The following is a 14,228-nucleotide window of genomic DNA, read 5'->3' as shown; positions in this document are numbered from 1 at the left end:
CTACATAGTGAGTTCCAGGACAGCTGGGGCTACAAGGAGACCCTGTCTCAAAAAAGACAAAAAAAAAAAAAAAAAAAAAGAAAAAAAAAGTGGCACCTAATCAAGGAGATTAAGCCATTGGGAGTATCACCCTTAGAAGGAACTAATTCTTGTGGGTTGCTGGTTAGTTCTGGTGAGAGCAAGTTGATGTAAAAAGAGCAAGCCTGGCCCTTAATACATCAGGCCCCCTATCTTACATGCAATCTCTCTCTTGGGCAAATGGACTCAGTATACCTTTTACCATGTTGTGATGACCCATGGAGCGTTTTTACCCGAGGCCAAACAGATGCTGCTGCCCGATTTTCCTCTTTTTTTTTTTTTAATTTTTTTTCACATTTATGTATGGATGTATGCATGCATGCATGCGTGCACAGGTCAGAGGACAATCTGAGGGAATCAGTTCTTTCCTTCCAACTAGTGGGTTCCAAACTCAAATTGTCAGCCTTGGCAGCAAGTGCCTTTACCCACTGAGCCATCTTACTAGTGCTAATGTATGTTCAGCCTCCAAAATTGTGAGCTAAGCAATCCTTTTTCTTTACAAAGTACCTAGCCTTGGAAAATGGACTAAGATGGACTTCTTTGGGGAGATGCCATCTGAAGAGAAAAGAACAAATTAGAATTGCATCATTATTGGAGAAATGTGCTTTGTTTACTCCCTTCGGCATGTCTGCTGTATGTGACTGAGGTCAACACAAGAGTCACAGACAGTTAGTTACATGTACTGGGTGTTCTCTAGGGAGGCAGTCCTAGTCTGGTGGAGATGCTGAGAGGTGGTTCCTGAAGCAGCCAAGAGAATGAAGGCAGGAGATGGTGGACCTGCCATGCCTGGGTGTACCAGTATCATGGGTCAAGACTGGGGAAGCCCAGTTCTGTGTCCAGTACACACAGCATGAAGCCTAAAACAAGCAAACGGAATCTGCTAAGTTGAATGCTCATCATGAGTTCAAGGCCAGCTTAAGCTATATCATAAGACCCTTTCTCAAAATGGGAAAAAAATGAAGTTTATCACTTTCTGGCCATAATCTCTATAGACTTTCATGCAGGGCTCTGTAGAAATGAAGCTCTTCTAGCTGAGATGATCTGCAGGCACCTGCATACAGCCACACACAGACACTCCTATGTATATACCCCCACACATACATATAATTAAACATTAAAAATAAATCTTTTTAAAAAGAGGTGAATGTTCTTGAGCCCACGCTGAATGTGAAGTTGCTGAAGCAGATGGAGCAGTTACAGAGAACAGGCCCATGCACTGGGTGTCCTGACTGGGCTACAGACTTCAGTGAGTTCATAAGAGATCAATCTGATCATTTTCCTTGGTCCTATAGGGAGGATTATTGGACTACTTCTGTCACACATCTTAAGAAAATATTCATTTAAAAGATATATTTAGAACCTTTACCAAAGTCACTGTACCTCTAAAAACCCAATTCCCCATCCGCCTTACCAGCTTCTCCCATTTCTTTCTGTTGCCCTGGACACTAGCATGGCCTCCCCTATGTTTTGCACTATACCAAGATCTTTCCCATTGCTGATTCCTCCTGTCTGGACATCCTTTCCCTCAGATCTTTGTCTCTCAGACTAAGGTTGATCTCTCTCTCTCTCTCTCTCTCTCTCTCTCTCTCTCTCTCTCTCCCTCTCTCTCTCTCTCTCTCCCCTATATAAAGTGGCTCCCCCTCTTTTAAAATCATTTTTTAAAGATTTATTTTAAAATTTTTATTGTGTATTTGTGTGCATGCACACAAGTGTATGTGCATCTTTCTCTCTCTCTCTCTCTGTCTGTATGTGTGTGTGTGTGTGTGTGTGTGTGTGTGTGTGAGAGAGAGAGAGAGAGAGAGGAGTATTGGAATTTGCAGAGTTAAGAACATATCAGGTCTCCAGGAGCTGGAGTTAAAAGTGGTTTTGAGCTGCTCATGGGTGCTGGGAACTGGACATGTTATTCAAGAACAGTATATGCTTTTTTGTTTGTTTTGTTTTTTGTTTTTTAAAAGCTGACTATTTATTTTATTTTTAAAAATAATTTATTGAGAATTTCATATATGCATATAAGGTGTTTTGATCAAATCCATGCCCACCCCCTCCCTCCAACTCCTCCCATATCTCCCCATCACTTTTTTCTGATAACTTCATGCACTGTTTCTTCTTCTTTTTTTTTTAATGGAGCTTTTTGCTACTGTAACATTTCCCCCTCTGAAGGGGTAGTCCTAGAATCTTTTAAGGATTAGATAAGAGCTCCCAAATACTTTTGACATTTTTGGCCTTAGTAACAGAGTATGTTGCTAAGAGGCCTAAGGACATTTTGACTTTTAGCCAAGAACTGGCTACATTCTTTGGGGTCTTTTTACCCTAACTGCCTAGCCAATTCCTACCTCGTATTCTTATTACACCATCCTCTGAAGAGGTTACCCAACTTGCAGATAAGGAATCAGGATACAGACCACTCTGGCTTCTTCCATGCTGAACAGGGATGCAAGGTGAGGCAATCTGGGTACCCCTTCAGTGGGTCTATCTAAAAGGCTCCCAAATTGCATGACTCTTATCTGTAGGGAGAAAAGAAACTCCTTGACTGGTGACTAGGGGATGTGAAGGAGAAGTAAAGGCAAGAGTAGTTAGCATTACAAGTTCTAGACAGGGAACTAGAGAAAAGTCAGAACAGGGCAGCTTTCAAATGTTAATATCAGAATCCATTGGGATTTCTTGACAAGAGCTTCCAAAAGCATCCCTCTATTGGGTTCCTCCTCATTTTTATTTTGTCTGCCAAAGCTGGAGTGACGGAGTCAGGATTTGCTTTCAGGCAGTTTGATGTTGGAGTGGTTAGAATCAGTGTCAGTTCCCTCTCAAAGGCTTCTAGATAGGCTGAGAAAACAAATTTATCCATCATTTTAGAACTATAGCAGGTTGTCTCCCTTAGCTACAGGTGGGCAATATAGTATTGCAAACCAAGATTTGAAGTCTTACATCTGAGTAGCACTTTCTGATTAGGAACAAAATCATCAATGAGAAATATTTGTCTAAATTACTTTTTATATGAACTTAAGCCTAATGTCTGGGAAGTGTAATCCCTTAAATTCTTAAAGAGATACACTGATCACTTTACTCTTTGGTTATACTTTCCTTTTGGGTGTTTAAGACCATACAGTTGGCCCAAATAAATCAGCTTATTTTTACACTTAAGATCATTTGAGAATCTGTTCCTCAGGGGTCACATGGGCTTGGGAGGAGCCCCTGGCTCCTTTCTTTTATCAGTTCCATCTATGTAAAGATAAGTCAAAGGTCCTTCTTGACCATGGCTGGCTTCACTTGGAAGCATGGAGGAAATGTTTCCTCTGAGTTGACCTTTGTAGACTGGACACTGGTTCAAGTCCAACACAACAAAACCTCTGGGACACTTTAAAAGCAGTCCTAAGAGGGAAGTTTATAGCTCTAAGTGTCTACGTTAAAAAATTAGAAAGAGCCCAAATAAATGACCTAACACTGCAACTCAAGATGCTGGAAAGGCAAGAACAAATGAAACCCAAACCCAGGAGAAGAGAAGAAATAACAAAAATCAAAGCAGAGATTAATGAAATAGAAATAAAGAAAACAAAGAATCAATCAATCTAAGAGCTGGTTCTTTGAAAAGCTAAACATGATAGACAGACCCTTAGACCAGCTAACCAAAAGAAAGAGCAAATCCAAATCAAGAAAATCAGAGATGAAAGGCGAAACACCACAACAGACAACCCAAAAGATCCAGAATATTATAAAGGAATATTTTTATACTCTATACTCTACTAAATTTGAAAATCTAAAAGAAATTGATGGATAGCTAAAATCATGGGAACCACCAAAGTTAAACCAAGAAGAGATCAATAGTTCAAACAGGCCCATAATATATATGGAAATTGAAACAGTAATACAAAGCCTCCCAGCTAAAAAATGCCCAGGCCCAAATGGATTTCCAGTAGAATTCTACCAGACATTTAAAGAAGACCTCCAACCAATACTACTTAAGTTATTCAAAACAAATAGAAACAGAGGAAGAACTCCCAAATTCCTTCTATGAAGCCAGCATCACTCTAATACCCAAACCAGGTAAAGTTACAATCAAAAAAGAAAACTATAGACTCATATCCTTAACGAACATAGATGCAAAAATTCTCAACAAAATAACTTGCAAACCACATATAGATGTACATCAAAGAGATCATTCACCATGATCGAGTAGGCTTTATTCCAGAGATGTAGGGATGGTTCAATATATGCAAGTCAATAAAGGTAAATCATATAAATGGACTCAAAGACAAAAACCACATCATTATATCTCAACAGATGCAGAAAAGGCTTTGGACAAAATTCAGCATGCATTCATGATGAAAGTTCTGAAGGGAATTGGACTGGAGGGAACATACCTTAACATAATTAAAGCTATATACAACAAACCCACAGCCAACATCACTTTAAATGGAGAAAAACTGGAAGCATTCCTGTTAAAATCAGGAACCAGACAAGAATGTCCACTATCTCCACTCCTTTTTAACACAGAACAGTATATGCTTTTAACCACAGAAACCCATAACATTTAACCAACACTGTGTTGATTCATATAGCCAAAAAAAAATCCATCTTCTTCCTGATTGACAAGTTCAAAGACATGAATCACAAAGTTGAATACTAGATCCACACTCAAAATAAATATATTTGATCATCTCAACTAGAAGAGTTTCATTTTTACAGAGCTCTGCATGAAAGTCTGTAGAAATTATGGCTTTAGAATGATAAACCCCATTTCTTTTCCATTTTGAGATAGGGTCTCACAATGTAGCTTAAACTGGCCTTGAATTCATGAGCCCTTGCCTCAACCTCTTGAGTTTACAGATTGTAGGGTTATGCTACCTTACCCAGAAATAGTAAATCTTTTTAGTAAACACATTAGAATGTCACACAAATAAATGCTGGTCTGAAGAGCATGTTTTAATTCAAATGATATCATTATTAAGGCATTTTAAAAATCCTGTCAGAGTAGCCTTTAAGATGACTTGAGTAAGAGTAGAAAAGTGACACCTGACTTGATAGTCACTGTTTGCTTCCTTGATCAAGTGACATTTTCTGTCTTTCACCATCCTTTCACAACATTAATCCTGTCCTTTTTTTAACATCACAAACTGATACCCAAAGATTCTTTGAGGTGTGCTATAATGATGTCACTTTTTCTTCTGGAAGGTCCAGGAAAACAAACCAACAGACATGACCACATGCTTCTGGGAATCTGAGGGAAGGATGGTACATGGCTCCCACCACAATGCCTCTAGGAACTGAGTGACTATCAGAAAAGTAAGTGGGCAAGTGTCTTCAACACAATTCATCACAAGTTGAATCCTCATTAAGTCTGGGTTTGTCCTTGACAATGAGCAAGAGGTTGTACCATGTACCTGATATAGATCTTTATTTCATCACATCCTTTTTGGCAACAAACCTGGGAAAGACCAATGACTGAACATTGGCCAGCTAAACTGGAGCTGGTTGTTGCTGGACAGAAGAAACGTTTGAATCCCTGAGCCAAAATGGAAAAGAATTAACCATTGCTTAGATTTCCACATGGCAGCTACTTTACTCCAGTCTCTTCTTTCTATAACAAAATGTCAGAGCTCAAGTAGTTTATAAGGAATAAAAGTTTCATATATTTTTGGAGGGTGGTAGTCCAAGATTAAGGTAGGGCAGTCACCAGTGTCTGGTGAAGGCCTATATGTGCTTCTGAAGGTGATGCTTTGCTTCTGTATCCTTCGGAGAGGATAAATGTCTTCACATTGCAGAAGAGACAAAAGAGCAAAACCTCTAGCTAGCTCCCTCCAACTCTTATAAGACAATAATTCCATCCATGGGGGCAAGCCTTGGAAACCCATCACCTAATACAGTCCCGGCTCTTAATACACTGGGTAATATTAGTTCAACCTAAATTTTGGCAGGACACAAACATTTTAGCCTATAAAGCTGTATGAAGACTTGGGATTTCAGTTGGGCTAGTATTTGGGGAATGATTAGTTTGAGGCAATTCTAGATGAATGGACATGTAGAAGGAAAAAAACACCAAGTCAAGGTAGTCAAGAGTAACAGAGAACCTGGGGTACACCCAGATGTAGAATTAGAAGACCTGGTTGACTTATTTTTAGGGTTGAATGAGAGCTACACACAAATACTTTGAGAACATAAGAGGCTTCTGCCCTTGACCACTCTCATCTCTGACCAGGAAGGCCTGAAACATCTATGTTTGTGGTCCTCCACTCATCGCTTGTCTTCATCCACACAAATCTTTGCTCTGCATGCTGGACTTATGAGGACATGCAATGGGCAGTCACCCAATCTGTTGGAAGGAAGCTTCAGATTTACCTGACACCAGCCAGATAGTCTCCATTAGGCAACTCAGCAACTGGCCAGGGTTTCACAGCAAAATCCTGGGTTAAAACCCTCACGCATATATTCTAAGGGCTTTCTTTAACAGCCTATGTTCTTTGTGAACTTTTATCTACCTCTGCATCCTAGAACTTGATCTAAGCATTGAGGTCTTCAGTCCCAGCATTCTCAAATGCACCCCAATATGACTGTATGGTATCCATAGCCTCTTGCTTCTCCTTATGCACTTGTCCTGAGAGATCTAATTCATTCTCGGGGCTCCAAATATTGCCTGCAGATGATGGCACCAAATATAATCTCCAGTACATGGACAAGGCTCTTGCCCTCCTGGCCCTATCTAATGTGAGACCAACACAAATAAAAGACAATTCATCAGTACCCCCTGTAATGGTTTGATTATGAAGTCCATACCTCACTCCAGGCTCACGTGTTAAATATCACCTGGCTGGTGGTGCTATTATGAGTCTTTCTGGAAACGTTAAAACCTGGGTCCTAAGTGGAGGAAGTAAGTCACTGGGGGTGAAGGGTGGTCCTTGGAGGTATCTTGTCCCCAGCCTTTTCTGGTCTTGCTCTTGGCTTCCTGGCTGCAAAGAGGTGATTTTCCTCTTACTTATGTTATGGTTGCCATGTTGTTCTGTCCAAACAAATGGGTCCAAGCAATCATGGATGGAACTCTTTGAAACCATGAGCAGAATAAATTATTTACACTCCTCAATCTCCTCTTCCTTCTCCCACTGCCCCATTCTCTTGGTGATGGTCTTTACCTTATTTCAGACCCCCCTTACACTTTCCCCCCTTGGCCTCGTCAGCTCTTGCTTCCTTTAAAAATGTACTCAAGGGGCTGGAGAGATGGCTCAGCGGTGAAGAGCACTGACTGCTCTTGTAGAGGACCCGTGTTCGATTCCCAGTGCCCACATGGCGGCTACAAACCATCTTTAACTCCAGTTCCAGGGGAATCCGACGCCCTCTTCTGATATCCATGGCATTGCACGACACGGGTGCACTCACATACATGCAGGCAATACACTCATACATATAAAATAAAAACAATAAATACATTTTTAAAAATGTACTTAAGATATCACCTTCTTGGAGGCCTTCACTGGCTCCAATGCTGGGTTGGTGGCATTCCTCTATGGTCCCACTATGCCCTGGGCTTCCTAATATGGTGCTGTTTTATACATACTCCCTCCCTTTCCAATTTCCTCACTACAGTGTGTGATGTTCAAGAGCAAAAGCTCTGTCTTGGGAATGACAGCCCAAAGGTAAGTGGGAAAACGCTCCCATTGCAAAGTGGAATATTGTCCTTCAAATAAAGTCTCCAGTTTATTGAACAAGATGAACTTGGTAGACTTCCTTTTACCTTTATTCTCCACCATTATATTCAAATGGGCTCTGATTTTCCTTTGTTATTTTTAGTGATTTCTCCCCATCAACTCAAAGACCTTGATCTTTTTCAGATATCAGGACATCTGTTTGAGAATTTTAAAAAGTCAAGCATAAACTCCCCACTTGAATCTCACATCCAATTTCAAGTTTCTTTTCTCTCTTCAGCTGCCTGCCATTTTGTTAACGTTTATAGGGGGACACTGATTTGGACTTCCAGTAAGCTGTAACAGACCAAACCAAAGTGGAGTTATGCATGCTAAAGTTCCATGCCACTAAATGTTCAAATGTTGCTGTTTATTAAAGAGAACAAATTCTCAAATAAGCAGCTTTAACTGGCCTGATTAAGAAAATTCCCTTTGCTTTAGCTTAATGTCATCTGCTGTGAACCAATTTCATTCCCTATATTTGCACATTTCAGCCCCATTCTCCATATCAGCAGCAAGGGGCTGAATTCAAGGGATATGCCTAGTTTTAGAATCACTAGAAAAGTCAGTTTGATCTTTAAACCCAATTTGTTGTAATTTTGTTCTTTGGTGCTTTCAAATGGCAGAAACACATCTGCTACCCCATTTCCCAGACTCCCCTTATCCTACCATCAGGCTCCATCTCACCTCCTGTTTTCACCCCCAAGATCCAGGGGCCAGTCTTCATGTCCCCAAAGACAGGACATTCACTCTTAACACTACTACACAGGCCGAAATGTTTTACCATTGGTTTGTCTTCTGCCTACAAAGTGTGATGCCAGTTAATCACCACCTCTCATAAGAATTTCCAAGTTTGAGGCTCTTTTGGACCTCCTTGTTTGATCGCTTTGGGTAAGAGGATCCCCTTTTCCAGGAAGAAGGAGGGGTAAGTGAAAGGGTCACAGACCTCTCTCATGTAACCCTCCTTAGGCCTCTCATTAGGCAGCCCATGAACGTACTTTGGCACTTCTTAGACCTTGGGCGTGTTCGCCACCTATTCATTTCAGCTTTGAAGATTCAGCAGATACCAGAGATGAGAGGATGAGTTCCTGTTTGCTGTTGCCACCACCTAAAATGTTCCTTCTTCCTTGGACCTGCCGGCACATTCCTCTCCACCCTGCCACGCCCATCTAAAATGTCAGTGAATAGTGAGGAAGTGTCTCCTCTTCAAACAAAGGATAAGCATCATAAAACTAATTTTATCTGCTTTATGAAGTGGATGTGGGATACATGATGGTGTATTCATTCTTAGCCTAAAAAAAGAATTAATTTCTTTTTGGCCTTAGCTGTTGAGCCTATTATCTGATACACAGTGTGTTTTCCTTCATCTTACATTCAGAGACAGGAAGATAAAGAGAAATGTTTTTACAAAACATTTAAGAGTTTCATCAGCTTCCAGGGCCTTTCTTCTACCTTTGATATTCAAATAACCTTCCTTTGAAGAGCCCTGTGTGTCCTGTCCTTGTCAATTTTCTCCCCTTTGCTGTTGACTGTTCCAATTTCTGCCAGATTCTTCTTTGTGAATGGATTCATTCAGAGAAAACAGTGTGCCAGCTTCATTGCCTGCCTCATCCAAGTGCCTATAGTTTGGATTATATTTCTGTACATGTACAGTATTGGAAAAATCAGCAGGAGCACAGGGCTGATGAGGTGGCTGTCCTAGGAAAGGACTGGTTTAATTAGAGTGTTTGTGTAGGGACATCTCGTATAAAGAGGGTAGGTTAAATTCATCAGTCAACATGATGTTGTAACAACTTTTGTTTTCCCATGCCTGCTGATGGGGTGGTGGTGGTAGTGGGATGCTACTTAAGGCAATGCTTGAATAAAGACAGGCTGGCTCTTATCATCCATTTCAACCAAGAGTGGGACCCTGAAAACTTTATTCCTTCATATTTCTCCCGTAACTATGCTTGTGAACAAAGGCCTTGCTCTCTCCTTATTCAGGCAGATCTCTGTGAGTTCAAGGCCAGCCTGGTTTCCATTAGCGAATCCAGGCCAGCTGTGGCTACAAGGAGACCTTGTCTCAAAAAGAACAACAACAAAAAAATGTATATCCAGGCTAGGTGTGGTGTGGTGATGCACACCTAAAGTCCCAGCACTTGGGAGGCAGAGACAGGCAGATCTTTGTGAGTTCAAAGCCAGCCTGGGCTACATAATGAGTTCCAGGACAGCTGGGGCTACAGGGAGACCCTGTCTCAAAACGACCAAAAAACAACATCAACATGAACAACAACAACAACAAAACACAACACAAAACAAAAAAACAAAACAAAAACAAAAACAAAAACAATCCCCAAAATCTGTATATCCGGCATCATGTAGGAAAGAAAAGCAGAATTCGTCTCATCAGGGAACTTGGCCTTTCTGACCTCTACTGACCTAGGGCAGTACACACAACCATGAACAGATGTTATCAATCTAATGCCACTGTTGTTTGCAACACAAATGGGATAATCTTCTGCTTTCAGCAGCTTTGATTTTTTTTACTACATACATTATTCTGGGTCAAGGGCAAGGAAGGGTCATAAGGGATTAAAGCTATATGTTTAGGTTACAAGAGGAGCCCAAGGCTCTAAGCTTCTTTATATTACAAATGTGAACAAAAGTTCCCAGAAAAACTGCATCTTGAAACTGAACCATCTACGAGACTGATCAACTGATGAGAACTTCAATGATTGTGAAGAGTTTGCAGTGTTGCATGTCCAAATCCTAATTGCAATTTATCTTGGGCCATCTTTAGTCCCTAACTAGCCACTCCTTGCTCACCTCTGTTTCTGATTTAATATCCTGAGACTAAAGGCAGATAAAAATGTTCTGGAATGTGCTAACTTAACAAAACCCTAGTCCCCACCAATCAAAAGGCTGAGAGTCATCAGATAGCATCTGTGGTCAGCTAACTCCACTGTTTCTGGGCCTGTGGTGAGCGAGATACACAGCAGCAGAGTGTGGTGAGGCAGAATTACTCACTTCACAGGGAGTCCCAAACAGGAAGAGAGAGAGAGAGAGAGAGAGACTGGGGTCAAGATAGACATGCAAGGTCATATCCCCAGTAAAATACATCCTCAAAATAGCTCCTACTTTTGAAAGTTTCCATACCCATACCCCCCACCAATGCCAAAAAATCATGAATCTATCAATAGGTTAATTCATTGATCAAGTCAGAGCCTTTATGATCCATCACCTTTCAATGATTGGATCTACCAACTAGGCACCAAGCCCTCTAACACCTAAGCTTTTGGGGGCAGGGGCACTTCATATTGAAACTATGGCAGAATGTCATTTTCTAAGAGGTTAAGTTCTAAGTGATTGCAGCTACTATCATGGGTACTCTTGTCCCTTGGATCCTATCTGTCCCCACCAAGCCACACCTCCAGCCAAATGACTGGCTTATGAGAAATAAGCCATACCTCAATTCTTGGCCCTTAGAAACTAGGGAGACAAGATGTATTTTTTTGCTTCTACATGTGATTATAGAAGTTTATTACACAGCAGTATATAATCTATATGGTGAAGTATTATATAGGGCTATTTGCTTGACTTTTAGGAAAAACTGAGAGGAAAAATATCAGAACCACTAAATATCTGATGACCATAAAAGACATATAAGCTCTTTAGCATTTAGAACTTTATTTTGTAGTATGTTAATATTTAAAAAGATTAGTTTCTATTTGCTAGTGTCACACTACCAGCAGTGCCACATCAGGGGACATATGGACCATCAAAATGGTCCTGCCTCTTCTAAACATGCCTCTACCTGTGTGTGACACTCACCATTGTGCTACCATTGTCCTCAAAGACTGTGAGTCCCTTGAAAGTAAGGATCACGCTTTATCTTTGGTACCCACTGCGTCAGACACTGACATGCACAATGGACACTCAAGAATATGTACATATGTGTAAATCAAGCATATTAGCATCTTACATTTAATTTTTTCCCCAAATTTCACTTCCCTTAAGGATATCACTAGTTTATCTCCATTGTATGTAATCTCCCAAACCATCCCCTATCCCACCACTCTGTGGAAGGAAAAATGTCTCTGCAGATAAGGGTTGACAACTAAAAGATATTAGGAATCATGCCACCTGCCCTTTGTAACTTATCCTTGACTTGGGAGACTTGCCTCAGCACTGGGTATAAACTCTGAAGTCAGTTCGCTGCCCAGAATATCACACATGGAAAAGCATTTGAAATACAGCATGAACCAGTGACGGGGGAAAATCTGAGGGAAAGATTGGAAGCTGAAGGGGGAAAATCTGAGTGTGTCCAAATCTGGAGACCATAAAAAGTGTTTGAAGTCATGGGCTGACATCTTGGAGGGGATCCCAGGGTAAACAAACTGGTCTGAGAGGTCTGGAGAGTGTAAAGGTTTTCCCTGCTCTGGTGAAGCAGAGGTCCTTCCTTAGCGGAGACAAATAAGGCCTTTGCTGATAGCACTGGTTCAGTCTAGATACGGAAGTCCCTGGAGCAGGAAGCAGCATGGAGCTACTACCGTGGGTGAGTAAACATGGTCCACAGGTAGCCAGGGTATAAAGCACGGACCACATTTGGCAATCTAGCACTAAAAGGTCACCTCCAAATCAGAAAGTAGCAAGGTCCCAGAGATCAAACAAACTGAACACTTTCCACAAGTATTATTTGAGGTCATCACTGGGCTATGACAGATAGATAGCCCATTAAACAAACCAGACATAAACCATTTAGACACGAAGAACACACCATGATGATGTCTACTCTAGAGATGGGCAAGTCAGCCACGCTGATTCTGGTTCAGCAGGGTTAGGCAATCCTGCTGGGGTTAGGCTAGGGGAGTTTAAGGCTTAGACCTGAACAATGAATCAAGCACAGAGTAAAGAAGAAATTGCACACAGGACTAGTGAGTTTTGGAAGTTCCAGAAGTTGGAAGTTGCTGGAAGGTCAGAAGGGCTGAAAGTTGCCAGGGGCCAGGTGGAAGGGAAGGGGATTATTCATCTTGGGAAGGGAAAGCCAAAAGGATTTTGTAAACTGTTTATATCGCAGGCAATTCCTTCCTCTTCTGAGGCTGGCTCTGTTTCTTACCTATTGTGACTAGTGCAGCTATAAAGATAGATATGCAAGAGGCTGGAGAGATGGCTCAGCAGTTAAGAGCACTGACCGCTCTTGCAGAGGACCCGGGTTCTATTCCCAGCACTCAAATGGCAGCTAACAACCATCCCTAACTCTAGTTCCAGGGGATCCAACGCCCTCTTCTGACCTCCAAGGGTCTTGCACGAAATGGGTGCACCTACCTACATGTGGGTAATACACACAGGAAACAGGCCTTAATAAGGGAGATACAGATAAAAAAATGTGTTAGTTTAAGGGAGAGTGGAGGGTAGGGTATACAAGGAACCTAGGGGATAAAGGGAAAGAAGGAGCTCAAGAGAGGTAGGACCATAGGGGAAGGGTATTAGTAAGGGAGAAAGGGGGGAAATGGGGGCACCTTAAGTGGGAAAACCATGATGAAGAGGTGAGACAATGCGAAAGATAAACAATGCCTAGCTAGTTTTGAAAATAAGAGGGAACCATATTACTCCTACAACCTACTGACAAATTATATATAGCAGATCAAGAAATATGTCTAGGTAAGGTTTATCTGAGAACAACTGGTCTTTGCCCAAGATTTATCTACATGACACACAGTAATTAAAAGTACTAGACTGGTGGAACTAACCTTCTTGGGTGTTTAATAGACGTACTCTGAGGTCTATAATAATTTGGTTAGAGGGACATTATAAAGGACAATTTTTGCTCCTTTCCCTCCTAGGTCGACTAGTTCTAGGGGACTATGAGCATCTCTCAAAATGTCCTATAATGGTGGTGGGTCACCTGTCCTCTTGATCGAGGAGGCTGAGGAGACCCCACCAGATGGACTTGTACCAGTGTCCAGTATACAAAGAGGAGGGTCAACACAGAGGAATCACTTCCTCCATGCTTCCAAGAGAAGCCAACCATGGTCGAGCACGACCTTTGACTTATCTTCACATAGGCAGAAACTGGTAAAAGAAAGGAGCCAGGGGCTCCTCCCAAGCCCATGTGACCCCTGAGGAACAGATCCTCAAAAGACCTTAAGAGTAAAAATAAATTGGTTTATCTGGATCAACTGTATGGCCTTAAACTCCCAAAAGGAAAGTATAATCAAAGATTAAAGGGGCTAATATAATTTCTTAAGAGTCCATATGCATAGCTAAAGGCTACATAACAAGCAACAATGCCAGACAGGCAATACCTTCTTTTGAGTTGTTGGCTAGGGTGGCAAAAGGGACTCCCAGATGGTAACCCAGCATAGATCTGGGAAAATGAACATCAGACCCCAGTCTTATCTAAAGGAATATTGACAACTGATTGTTGCTAGATGAGGAACAGCTGACCTTCCTAAAACAAAGACCTCTAGATAGGCTGACTAGATTCACCAGAAGGGCAAGTAG

General features: G+C 41.4%; 1 protein-coding gene across 1 annotated transcript in view; it reads right to left on the bottom strand.

Annotated features, from left to right (window-relative positions):
• Arsb (arylsulfatase B) overlaps positions 1–14,228 on the bottom strand; it is a 245,499-nt gene that overhangs the window by 8,711 nt on the left and 222,560 nt on the right. The gene's annotated exons all lie outside the window — the stretch shown is intronic.

Source organism: Nannospalax galili, unplaced genomic scaffold (assembly GCF_000622305.1).
Source record: "Nannospalax galili isolate Female #2095 unplaced genomic scaffold, S.galili_v1.0 scaffold45, whole genome shotgun sequence".
Lineage (NCBI taxonomy): Eukaryota > Metazoa > Chordata > Mammalia > Rodentia > Spalacidae > Nannospalax > Nannospalax galili.
This window is presented reverse-complemented; position numbering and strand designations above follow the sequence as displayed.